The following is a 12,853-nucleotide window of genomic DNA, read 5'->3' as shown; positions in this document are numbered from 1 at the left end:
AGAAGCACATACCTTCCTACATAAAAGTGCGCGCCGGCCAGGGTGACAGAGCGGTTCTAGGCGCTACAGTCTGGAACCGCGCAACTGCTATGGTCATAGGTTCGAATCCTGCATCGGGAATGGATGTTTGTGATGTCCTTAGGTTAGTTAGGTTTACGTAGTTCTAAGTTCTAGCCCTTAACTACTACGGTCATTCACAGGAACACAATTACTATGGAGGGGTCTCACAGACCGCATTTTTCTATTTTATATATCAAACCAGAATATTGCTGAATATATATAGTTTCTTGACTTCCAGTCATTCATTACAGATCTTAGAGGTGGCTTTTGTAGAAATTTGATTTTTTTTAAACACTGCGGTATTTTAAACACTTCGACAATTAAAACAAAGCGAAATCTGGAGTGTCAGCTTTCAGTTTACGACTCACTTTGCAATGTAGAGCGAATATTTCAGTCCACCAGTCTATGAATGGAAAAACTTTGCCACCATTTTACTTCTAAAATTACAATTGAAAACTAAATACTTGTTGTCATGTGCCACTGAATCATACTTTAGTCGATTTCCACCTGCAAACACTTCACGCGGACCTTCCTGGAACACTCCAAACAAATCGGAACACCACGCTGTTGACATGGATACCTTGTTTTCCTCTTCAGACGAGGAGGGCAAAAGGCGCACGTTTTTCGATTTTCGAATTCATCTTTCGGCGTCTGAGGCTCATCTTGCAAGTGAAGACATCTGTCGCCCAGCTTTCCCTGCCATGGAGAAACAGTAGCATGCAATAAAAACGCGGCACGCAAACACTATGGTACTTCTGAGAGACCTCTCAAGGCTAATAATTACCAAACAAAGAGCAGCAACAATACAAGAATGCTGGCACGTGTAACTTGACAGCCAATAGGAAGGTACACAGAAGAGTCCATTTGGATTTGCTGGGGTGTGAAAAATATCTCAACACAAAAATTAGTAGCGGTCTGACAGACGGTCGATAATAGTTAAGGGCTAGGGGCTGATAACCTCATAAGTTAATTCCCATAGTACTCAGAGCCATTTGAACCATTTTTTTTTTTAACTGCGCGCGTGCAGAGCCAAGATTTCACATGACGGACAGCCTGGCACCTGCACGGCGTTTGGCACAACCGGAGGCGCGGGTCCCAGTTGCCTGCAGGCGAGGCCGCACAGTCTGCAGCTGTTACTACTTTGCAAAAAATGTTCAAATGTGTGTGAAATCTTATGGGACTCAACTGCTAAGGTCATCAGTCCCTAAGCTCACACACAACCTAAATTATCTTAAGGACAAACACACACACCCATGCCCGAGGGAGGATTCGAACCTCCGCCAGGACCAGCCGCACAGACCGGGATTGCAGCGCCCTAGACCTCTCGCCTAATCCGGCGCGGCTTACTACTTTGCACCTGACGTACTTCGCGGCTGCTAATGCACTGAGGCCCGCGGCTGTAGCCACCGAAACGACTAATGTTGCGAATGTTACTGACGAGAATTGCACAGAGACAAGCAGCTGCAGAAGCAGAAATGCCCGCCAATATAAAGACGACAGACAAGAATACACCCATGAAAATCAGTGTTATGCGGGATGTGATTTCGTCCGAAAGACATCCGATAAGACTTGGATGCGAAACCTCCAATTTCCCAGACAGAAGCAGCTCTGAGTCTGTGCTGACGACAACAGTCATGAAGAGAAACTGAATACTGTGACCAGATCTGACGAAAGTTCAACCTAAAGCCGGTCTCAAATCTAAAATGCGAAGGCTCGCGGTCTGAGATGTTGAGAAGATCGCGCATTTAACGTGCGAGAAGGCAAAACATGTAGTGCTAAATTAACTAAGAGACCACTGGAAAACTCAGTTCAGACTCCATGTATATCAGTCCATAAGATCTGTAGACCTGTAAAAAGCAGTCGATTGTATAAAATGGTGCAAGATGTTCGAAATCCTGAGAAAATCATGGGTGAGCTATAGGAAAAGACGGATAATACACAATACGTACAAGAACCAAGAGGGCACAATAAGAGTGGAAGGCCAACTACGAAGCATACGGATTAAAAAGGATGTTAGACAGGTATGTAGCCTTTCACCCCTACTGTTGAACCGAAGAAGCAATTACGGAAGCGAAAGAAAGGTTCAAGAGTGGAATTTAAATTCAAAGTGAAAGAATAATATTGTTAGGATTCGCCGACGACAGCTTTGGTGTAAGTGAAGGATTACAATACCTGTTCAACGGAATGAACATCTTAATGAGTACAGAATATGGACTGAGAGTAAACTGAAGAAAGAAGAAACTAACGAGAAGTGGCAAAAGTGAGAACACTGAGAAACTTAACATCAGGGGTAGTGATCACGAAATAAATGTTCAGGAATTCTGCTACCTAGGCAGCAATACAACACTTGACGGATGGAGGAAGAAGGACATAAAAAGCAGACTAGCACTGGCCTTCCTAGCCTAGAGAAGACAACTGGTACCAAAGATAGGTCTTAATTTGAGGAAGAAATTTCTGAGAAGGTACGTTTGGAGCACCGCATTGTATGGTAGTGAGGTGTGGACTGCGGGGGAATCGGAACGGAAGAGAATCGAAATCTCTGAGATGTGGTGCTACAGAAAAATCTTGAAAACTGGATGAACAGACCAGGTAGGAAATGTTGAGGTTCTCTCAAGAATCGGCGAGAAAAGGAAGATATGGAAAATACTGACAAGAAGAAGGGCAAAGATGATAGGACATCTCTTAAGACATCAGGAAACAACCTCCATAATACAAGAGAGAGTTGTAGAGGGTAAAAACTATAGCGGTAGACAGAAATTGTGATACATCCAGCAAATCATTGAGGGCAAACTTCCATGGTACTAGAGGGAGCAGTAGAGGGTAAAAACTATAGAGGAAGACAGATATTGGGGTATGTACGGCAAATAATAGAGGAGGTAGGTTCCAAGTGCTGAGATGATGAAGCTGGCACAGGAAAGGAATTTGTTCCGGGCCCCATCAAACCAGTCAGAAGACCGATGACTGAAAAACCAGTCAGAAGACATATCTGATAGTTGAAGTAAGATGACAAGTGACAGTCGCAATACTGATGCTCAAAAGTCGTGGGCTGATGAGCTGGGCCAAACCACAGCCATGTCAGATCATTCGATAAGAAACGGGTGTGTTTCAGACACTTATTAACTTCAAGAAATTTAGGTTAAAGGCAAGTACCCCATCAACTAATGAAAGTTTTAAATGGTTCAAATGGCTCTGAGCACTATGGGATTCAGTCCCCTAGAACTTAGAACTACTTAAACCTAACTAACCTAAGAACATCACACACATCCATGCCCGAGGCAGGATTCGAACCTGCGACCGTAGCAGTCGCACGATTCCGGACTGCGCGCCTAGAACCGTGAGACCACCGCGGCCGGCAACTAATGAAAGTGGTGCGTTGGGAAACGTTTACAAATTCATAGAATAGCAGCTTTCAACATTAAAGGTATTAATAGTTAGCTTATTGGAAAGACTTTTTATGTTGCAGACATCGACGTTCTTTTAATGCAGGAAGTGACAAATATCGAATTAGATGGCATCTATGGATATAATACTACAGCTAACTCAGGAGCAGGAAGAGAACTGGAAACCGAGCTACTCACTGAAGAGGGAATAATTATCAGCCAACTAGAAGAATGTACAAACTGCAGGCGTATTGCTCTCACATCCACAACAACAGGGTTATCAACATTTATGCGCCATCAGGAAGTAGTAAAAGACGTAATAGGTCCGAGTTTCATAAAAAATATATCATTCGTCTCTTTGGGCTGCACCAAAAAGATTTAATTTGAGCAGGAGATTTTAACTGTCTTTAGTGATAAGGATCGAACACACAATCCTAAAACGCCGCTCGACCATGAAATCCAAGTTTTCTCACCTTCCCGCTTAACTGTCATAGTACTTACAGTGGATCCTGAGGCTGTTTGGAATTCCTGTGTGATGGTCTGGACAGATGTCTGCCTTTAACACTACGACCCTCTTCAACTGTCGGCGGTCTCTGTCCGTCGGCCTGATCGCTTTTGTTCTGTACGTGTCCTTTCACGTTCCCACTTCACTATCGAATCAAAAACAGTTGACCTAGGGATGTTTCGGAGCGTGGAAATTGGCGTACAGACGTATGACACAAGTGATACCCAATCACCTGACCACGTTCGTGACTTCCGCGGAGCGCCCCATTCTGCTCTCTCACGACGTACTGTATAACGACTACTGAGATCGCTGATTTAGAGCACCTGACTGTAGGTCACAGCACAATGCAACTAATATGAAAAACGTATGTTTTTGGAGGTGTCCGGATATTCTTGATCACATAGTGTACTTCAGATAATAGACAAAACAAGGAAGTAAAAAATGCTTAGGGAAATTGATGCAATAAATAGGAAGTACAAGGAAGCAAAAGCGGAATGACTGCATGAGAAATGTGAAGAAATCTAAAAAGAAATGACTGTCGGAAGGACGGACTCTGTATACAGGAAAGTCAAAACAACCTTTCGCGAAATTAAAAACAAGAGCGGTAACATTAAGAGTGCTGGGGGAATTACACTGCTAAATGCAGAGGAGAGAGCGAACAGGTGGAAAGAGTGCAATGAAGGCCTCTACGACGGGGAGGACTTGTCTGATGATGTAATGGAAGTACAAACAAGAGTCGACAATGAAGGTATAGGGGGTCCAGTATTAGAATCAGAATTTGAAAGAGATTTGGATGAATTAAGATTAAATAAGGCATCTAAATTTCCAAAATCATGGAGGGAATTGCTAACAAATGGTTCAAATGGGTCTGAGCACTATGGGACTCAACTTCTGAGGTCATCTGTCACCTAGAACTTAGAACTACTGAAACCTAAATAACCTAAGGACATCACACACATCCATGTCCGAGGCAGGATTCGAACCAGCGACCGTAGCGGTCTCGCAGACTGTAGCGCCTAGAACCACATGGCCACTCCGGCTGGCTGGAATTGCTAACAAAACGACTATTCACATTAGTGTGTAGAATTCGGAAAGACATCCTCCACACTATTCGGAAGATATCACGAGGCGACAAGTGCGTGAATTATCGCACAGCCAGATTAACTCTGCATGCAGCCAAGTTGCTGACAAGAATAATATACAGAAGAACGGAAAAGAAACCTGAGGATGTGTTAGACGATCAACAGTCTCGCTTCAGGAAAGGAATTTTTTGTTTGTTTTTGGAAATTTGAGGTAAGTTACTATGGGACCAAACTGCTGAGGTCTTGCACACTGCTTAAACTAACTTACAGTAAGTACAAGACACACACCCATGCCCGAGGAAGGACTCGAACCTGCGACGGAGGGAGCCGCACAAACCGTGGTAAGGTGTTCAAGACCGCACGGTTACCCCGAGCGACCTTCAGGACAGGTAATGGCATCAGAGAGGTAGTTCTGACGTTGTGGTAATGAAAGCAGGATTGAAGAAAAATCAAGATACTTTCATTTGATTGGTCGGCCTGGAGAAAGCGTTCGACAGTGTCAAATGGTGCAAGATGTTCGAAATTCTCAGAGAATAGTGGCAAGCTTTGGGGAAAGACGGGTAATAAACAATATGTACAAGAACCGTGATGGAACAGTAAGACTGGCAGACCAAGAACAAAGTGCACCCATTAAAAGGGGTGTAAGGTAGGGATGTAGTCTTTCACCCGTACTGTACAATCTGTACATCGAATAAACAATGAGGGAGATTGAAATGCTTCGTCGTTCTCGTACACAGTGTGAAAGCCTAAGTAGGGCACATCGCCAAGAGACATATGCCGGGTAACAAGAAAGAGCGCGACGCTGCGGCTCCACCGGAAGGTGTCGACAGGTATGTGAAATCATGCACACTTCCTTTTTGTGCGATACGTCTGTCTACATCTACATCTACATGGGTACTCTGCAAATCACATTTAAGTGCCTGGGAGAAGGTTCATCAAACCACCATCATAATTCTCTATTATTCCAATCTTGTATAGCGCGCGGAAAGAACGAACACCTATATCTTTCCGAACGAGCTCTGATTTCCCTCATATTATCGTGGCGATCGTTTCTCCCTATGAAGGTCGGTGTCATCAAAATATTTTCGCATTCAAAGGAGAAAGTTGGTGATTGGAATTTCGTGAGAAGATTCCGTCGAAACGAAAAACGCCTTTCTTTTAATGATGTCCAGCCCAAATCCTGTATCATTTCTATGACACTCTCTCCCATATTTCGCGATAACACAAAACGTGCTGGCCTTCTTTGAACTTTTTCGATGTACTCCGTCAGTCCTATCTGATAAGGATCTCACACCGCGCAGCAGTATTCTGAAAGAGGACGTACAAGCTAAGTGCAGACAGTCTCTTTAGTAGATCTGTTACATTTTCTATGTGTCCTGCCAACAAAACGCAGCCTGTGGTTAGCCTTCCCCAAAACATTTTCTGTGTGTTCCTTCCTATTTAAGTTGTTCGTAATTTTAATACCTAGGTATTTACTTGAATTTACGGCTTTTAGATTAGACTGATTTATCGTGTAACCGAAGTGTTCAAATGGTTCAAATGGCTCTGAGCACTATGGGGCTTAACATCCATGGTCATCAGTCCCCTAGAACTTAGAACTACTTAAACCTAACTAACCTAAGGACATAACACAACACCCAGTCATCACGAGGCAGAGAAAGTCCCTGACCCCGCCGGGAATCAAACCCGGAAACCGGGGCGTGGGAAGCGCACTCATGTGGATGACCTCGAACTTTTCTTTATTTAGGGTCAACTGCCAATTTTCGCACCAATCAGATATCTTTTCTAAATATTTTTGCAACTTGTGATCTTCTGATGACTTTATTAGTCGGTAAACGACAGCGTCGTCTGCAAACAACCTAAGACGGCTTCTCAGATTGTCTCCCAAATCGTTTGTATAGATAAGGAACAGCAAAGGGCCTATAACACTACCTTGGGGTACGCCAGAAATCACATCTGTTTTACTCGATGACTTTCCATCAGTTACTACGAACTGTGACCTCTCTGACCGGAAATCATAAATCCAGTCACATAACTGAGATGATATTCCATAAGCACGCAATTTTACTACAAGCCGTTTGTGTGGTACAGTGTCAAAAGCCTTCCGGAAATCCAGAAATACGGAATAGATATGAAATCCCTTGTCAGTAGCACTCATCACTTCATATGAATAAAGAGCTAGTTGTGTTTCGCGGGAACGATGTTTTCTAAAGCCATGCTGACTGTGTGTCTATAGGCAGTTTTCTTCGAGGGAATTCATAATGTTTGAACACAATATACACTCCTGGAAATGGAAAAAAGAACACATTGACACCGGTGTGTCAGACCCACCATACTTGCTCCGGACACTGCGAGAGGGCTTTACAAGCAGTGATCACACGCACGGCACAGCGGACACACCAGGAACCGCGGTGTTGGCCGTCGAATGGCGCTAGCTGCGCAGCATTTGTGCACCGCCGCCGTCAGTGTCAGCCAGTTTGCCGTGGCATACGGAGCTCCATCGCAGTCTTTAACACTGGTAGCATGCCGCGACAGCGTGGACGTGAACCGTATGTGCAGTTGACGGACTTTGAGCGAGGGCGTATAGTGGGCATGCGGGAGGCCGGGTGGACGTACCGCCGAATTGCTCAACACGTGGGGCGTGAGGTCTCCACAGTACATCGATGTTGTCGCCAGTGGTCGGCGGAAGGTGCACGTGCCCGTCGACCTGGGACCGGACCGCAGCGACGCACGGATGCACGCCAAGACCGTAGGATCCTACGCAGTGCCATAGGGGACCGCACCGCCACTTCCCAGCAAATTAGGGACACTGTTGCTCCTGGGGTATCGGCGAGGACCATTCGCAACCGTCTTCATGAAGCTGAGCTACGGTCCCGCACACCGTTAGGCCGTCTTCCGCTCACGCCTCAACATCGTGCAGCCCGCCTCCAGTGGTGTCGCGACAGGCGTGAATGGAGGGACGAATGGAGACGTGTCGTCTTCAGCGATGAGAGTCGCTTCTGCCTTGGTGCCAATGATGGTCGTATGCGTGTTTGGCGCCGTGCAGGTGAGCGCCACAATCAGGACTGCATACGACCGAGGCACACAGGGCCAACACCCGGCATCATGGTGTGGGGAGCGATCTCCTACACTGGCCGTACACCGCTGGTGATCGTCGAGGGGACACTGAATAGTGCACGGTATATCCAAACCGTCATCGAACCCATCGTTCTACCATTCCTAGACCGGCAAGGGAACTTGCTGTTCCAACAGGACAATGCACGTCCGCATGTATCCCGTGCCACCCAACGTGCTCTAGAAGGTGTAAGTCAACTACCCTGGCCAGCAAGATCTCCGGATCTGTCCCCCATTGAGCATGTTTGGGACTGGATGAAGCGTCGTCTCACGCGGTCTGCACGTCCAGCACGAACGCTGGTCCAACTGAGGCGCCAGGTGGAAATGGCATGGCAAGCCGTTCCACAGGACTACATCCAGCATCTCTACGATCGTCTCCATGGGAGAATAGCAGCCTGCATTGCTGCGAAAGGTGGATATACACTGTACTAGTGCCGACATTGTGCATGCTCTGTTGCCTGTGTCTATGTGCCTGTGGTGCTGTCAGTGTGATCATGTGATGTATCTGACCCCAGGAATGTGTCAATAAAGTTTCCCCTTCCTGGGACAATGAATTCACGGTGTTCTTATTTCAATTTCCAGGAGTGTATGTTCCAAAATCCTGCTGCATATCGACGTTAACGATATGTGCCTGTAATTTAGTGGATTATTCCTACTACCTTTTATGAATATTGGTGTGACCTGTGCAACTTTCCAGTCTTTGGGTACGGATCTTTCGTCGAGCGAACGCTTGTATATGAGTGTTAAGTATGGAGCTAATGCATCAGCATGCTCCGGAAGCAACCTAATTGGTATACAGTCTGGACTAGAAGACTTGCTTTTGTTAAGTGATTTAAGTTGCTTCACTGCTCCGAGTATATTTACTTCTACGTTACTCGTTTGGCAGCTGTTCTCGATTCGAATTCTGGAATATTTACTTCGTCTTCTTTTGTGAAGGCATTTCGGAAGGCTGTGTTTAGTAACTGTGCTTTGGCAGCACTGCCTTCGATAGTATCTCCATTGCTATCGCAAAGAGAAGGCATTTGTATCACTTTCATGCCGATGTGATCTTTGACCATTAATTATTGTATATATACTTGCTTTTATCTTCATGTAAATTTATACATACACGATGTATGAATTAATTTGTTTATTTTGCTGTATAATCAATTATGTATATTATGTAAATATCGCTGAGTAATCTCTGAGGGAATATTAGGGAAACGTTAGGTTTTTGTCTACGAATAAGAATCGTTGGCGTAGCGGCGTCTCTGGACGCAGGAGGATGTTACGTCAGAGCGCGCGCTACACAGAGAGAGAACTCTGATGTGAGACTTGGTGAAGTGCGGACGCATGAATGGCGTGCCCTGTACTGGAGGAGTGATTGTTTAGCGGCACGTGGCAAGTGACGAGCGTGGGCGGTGGTAATATTGGATGCAGCAACATCAAGAACCCGACACGCCAATATCATTGCCAACAACTCCCGTGTTCGATAATTATCATGGAAAGGAGCCACCAGCAGTCTCGTCGTCAGCAACTTCGTCACGGCGAGAGTGGACTGAAGTAAGGCTGCTGCATCACAGCTTATTGTCAACTAGTTTTGTAACGGCGTTACTCAGCTCTGTGGTGTTTTAATTACCATAGTTTAATCAAAACTGTTTACCCGTGATTCTCCTAAAATCATTCACCAAGTAGGGCCCTGTCTTATCCTATTGTTACAATGATCCGAGTACCGTTTATGAAAAATGAAAAATGCAGTGCAACTTAATTTTGCTTATGAAATAAATGATTCTCTTAGATTAAAGATTTGAACTTAAAGCATTCAGTAATTTCAGTCTCACTAACTTTAAATTTGAACTTAAACTGAGGTGATCTAATTGTTGCAAGTGGTAAATCAACTAATCAAATTAAAATGATTTCTGGCACTATGAACAAAAGCACTAACTAGAATTAATGAGTGAGTGCAAATATCAGTGATTATTGTAATTTGTTGTTAGTAAAGTTCTGGTTCACATTTTGACTTGCAATCGTGCTAAAGTATAATAATTACCTTTTGATACAGTAATTATTAATCTCTACTTCACTGTTCAGAAGTCAATAGAGTTTCTTTTAATTATTTTTTGCCATTTTCCAAAATTCATATGAAAATAGTAGACGCTATTGTGAGGTAGCGCCATTGTCACTTACAACAGTAAGTAACCATTAATCTAAATGTATTCTTGTATGTTTTCAAAATTTCAGCTCTATTAGTTAATGATATTTCGAGTGCAAACCATTTTCTTTCTCGCTTTATTACGTCAATGTTTCATCTGTTTTTGCTAACATGCGTCCAGCCCTCTGTTGCCGCGTGTGTTCGAGTAATTCTTGGCATTGACTGTTCGGCTCATTAATTCACCTACTGAGCAGAAATTTTGCCCCGTTGGGCTGGCGACCGTATTTCTTTTAGCTATAATTATTTCAGTAACTCTTATTATTCTGTTTCGATCCACGTGGTACCCGTTCTCGTTGGCATAGTACATGAATGATAGCACAAGCCTTTCGAACAACCATACTAAATTTTACAGTAATTAAGTAGGCAGAATAAGTTGTCCTAGAAGGCATCTTGTTGTTAACCTCCCCATCATTTATCGGCATTACATTGAATCTTCGGAACGATAGCCTTTTCAAAATTTTATTCCAATTGTTTAGGCACATGCTTTCACAGTCATATATTTCTAACATTTCCGATAGAAGGGAAGGGGGACGTTACACATTGATTGTTTCTTGCCGCTAACATACGACCAGAATCTCCTTGGTGGGGGATAATTAAATAGTGTCGTCGGCAGATAGTGTATTAGGGAACGGTAGAACCAGCGTCTATTTTGCAAGGTACTAAGAAACGGCATCCAATAAACATGCACAGAATTGTACAGGTAGCGCTAAAAGTAGCGTCTGAAGTTCTGATAAGCATCAACAACGTCACATGATCTCACTGCAAAAGAAACAGTAGAGAAGTTTGGATTTTAGCACACTATGCTAAGGAATGACGAGATACGTTTGAAGTTCTCTAACGCTATAGATACAGCAATACGGAATAGCACAGTAGGCAGTACAGTTGAAGAGGAATGGACATCTCTAAAAAGGGCCATCACAGAAGCTGGGAAGGAAAACATAGGTACAAAGAAGGTAGCTGCGAAGAAACCATGGGTAACAGAAGAAATACTTCATTTGATTGATGAAAGGAGAAAGTACAAACACGTTCCGGGAAAATCAGGAATATAGAAATACAAGTCGCTGAGGAATGAAATAAATAGGAAGTGCAGGAAAGCTAAGACGAAATGGCTGCAGGAAAAATGTGAAGACATCGAAAAAGATATGATCGTCGGAAGGACAGACTCAGCATACACGAAAGTCAAAACAACCTTTTGTGACATTAAAAGCAACCGTGGTAACATGAAGAGTGCAACGGGAATTCCACTATTAAATGCAGAGGAGAGAGCAGATAGGTGAAAAGAATACATTGAAAGCCTCTATAAGGGTGAAGATTTGTCTGATGCGATAGAAGAAGAAACAGGATTCGATTTAGAAGAGATAGGGGATCCAGTATTAGAATCGGAATTTAAAAGAGCTTTGGAGGACTTACGGTCAAATAAGGCAGAAGGGATGGATAAAATTCCATCAGAATTTCTAAAATCATTTGGGGAAGTGGCAACAAAACGACTATTCACGTAGGTGTGTAGAATATATGAGTCTGGCGATATACCATCTGACTTTCGGATAGGCATCATCCACACAATTCCGAAGACGGCAAGAGCTGACAAGTGCGAGAATTATCGCACAATCAGCTTAACAGCTCATGCATCGAAGCTGCTTACAAGGATAATATACAGAAGAATGGAAAAGAAAATTGAGAATGCGCTAGGTGACGATCAGTTTGGCTTTAGGAAAAGTAAAGGGACGAGAGAGGCAATTCTGACGTTACGGCTAATAATGGAAGCAAGGCTAAAGAAAAATCAAGACACTTTCATAGGATTTGTCGACCTGGAAAAAGCGTTCGACAATATAAAATGGTGCAGGCTGTTCGAGATTCTGAAAAAAGTAGGGGTAAGCTATAGGGAGAGAGGGGTCATATACAAAATGTACAACAACCAAGAGGGAATTATAAGAGTTGACGATCAAGAACGAAGTGCTCGTATGAAGAAGGGTGTAAGACAAGGCTGTAGCCTTTCGCCCCTACTCTTCAATCTGTACATCGAGGAAGCAATGATGGAAATAAAAGAAAGGTTCAGGAGTGGAATTAAAATATAAGGTGAAAGGATATCAATGATACGATTCGCTGATGACATTGCTATCCTGAGTGAAAGTGAAGAAGAATTAAATGATCTGCTGAAAGGAATGAACAGTCTAATGAGTACACAGTATGGTTTGAGAGTAAATCGGAGAAAGACGAAGGTAATGAGATGAAGTAGAAATGAGAACAGCGAGAAACTTAACATCAGGATTGATGGTCACGAAGTCAATGAAGTTAAGGAATTCTGCTACCTAGGCAGTAAAATAACCAATGACGGAGGGAGCAAGGAGGACATCAAAAGCAGACTCACTATGGCAAAAAATGCATTTCTGGCCAAGAGAAGTCTACTAATATCAAATACCGGCCTTAATTTGAGGAAGAAATTTCTGGGGATGTACGTCTGGAAATGGTTCAAATGGCTCTGAGCACTATGGGACTTAACTTCTGTGGTCATCAGTTCCCT

The sequence above is a fragment of the Schistocerca piceifrons genome, chromosome 4 (genome assembly GCF_021461385.2).
Source record: "Schistocerca piceifrons isolate TAMUIC-IGC-003096 chromosome 4, iqSchPice1.1, whole genome shotgun sequence".
NCBI lineage: Eukaryota > Metazoa > Arthropoda > Insecta > Orthoptera > Acrididae > Schistocerca > Schistocerca piceifrons.
The sequence above is the reverse complement of the archived record's forward strand: the minus strand, read 5'-3'. Positions refer to the sequence as shown.